Source organism: Acyrthosiphon pisum, unplaced genomic scaffold, assembly GCF_005508785.2.
Source record: "Acyrthosiphon pisum isolate AL4f unplaced genomic scaffold, pea_aphid_22Mar2018_4r6ur Scaffold_20960;HRSCAF=22641, whole genome shotgun sequence".
Lineage (NCBI taxonomy): Eukaryota > Metazoa > Arthropoda > Insecta > Hemiptera > Aphididae > Acyrthosiphon > Acyrthosiphon pisum.
This window is the reverse complement of record NW_021770374.1, coordinates 21,099-22,201: the sequence shown is the minus strand read 5'-3', so window position 1 is coordinate 22,201 and position 1,103 is coordinate 21,099.

Genomic DNA, 1,103 nt, shown 5'->3' with positions numbered 1-1,103 from the left:
TTATCTTATTTTGTTGTAATATACTCGTATATACTTACTTGAAATTCTCACTAAATGTTTATATTAACATTTTCTATACAATATGGTATTATTTTCAAATGTTGTCTATTTTTAGTTATTAATAGACATGTGAAATATTCTTTTTTTTTCTATAAATGTCGATAAATTTTTTTTTGGATTGGTTAAGAAGCTTGAAAATTGAATACAAGGTTCCTCATAAATTTTTAATGTAGCCATTTAAAAATATTATAGATACAACACAAGAACATTTTTTTTTAAAAATTTTAGCAAAATCACAACAATTTGCTTATAATTTTGTTTGTAGTTAACAATGTTTAAAATACACAATTCTAATAGCTAAGGATTGAATGTTGTAACTTAAAAATATTATTTGTACTTGAATCTTTTAACGTAGGTATTTTATTATATCCAACGCCGCAGTCGCGGCGCAGAGCTAAGTAAAAAAAGAAAGAAACTAGCGCGCGACGACGGTGTATATTACACGAGAGAACCAACTTGTATTTAACTAATGTTATTTTACGAAAATCATGTCGACTACCCTGTAGCCTAAACTAATGAACCAATTGACTTGAAACTTTCACGAATAGCTCAGTTTGGTGTGTAGATGATTCTGTGAAAATTTAAAGTTTATCGGAGTATTACAGCCTTAGTTACATGCTAAAGTATTAACATAATAATTAAGCAAAACGCTATTTTTTTCATCAATTCCACAATGTATAATAATAATAATATATGTTTGTGCTGGCCGCCCATTTTTCCCCTTCCACTCGTCGGTTGCAATCACTCGTTGTGTAATCCGTCGTCACGGCGCTGCGTTGAACTATCTGGCCGTCTGAATTTCCCTCTCCAAGCAACGGGTTTACGTCTTTTACTCTTTTGTGTATGAGTGTAAATGTGAAACGAAACATTTGATAACCGACACTCGACAATTGTACTATACCATGATATAAATAACATGGTATGATCGCAAAAGTCCAGATTTGGTCCAAGTTCGCGCAATACGTCACTTGCTTACACGTATTATCATATTGTCATTAAATTATGATTACTATACACTATGCTACGCAAGGGTGGATAGGTAA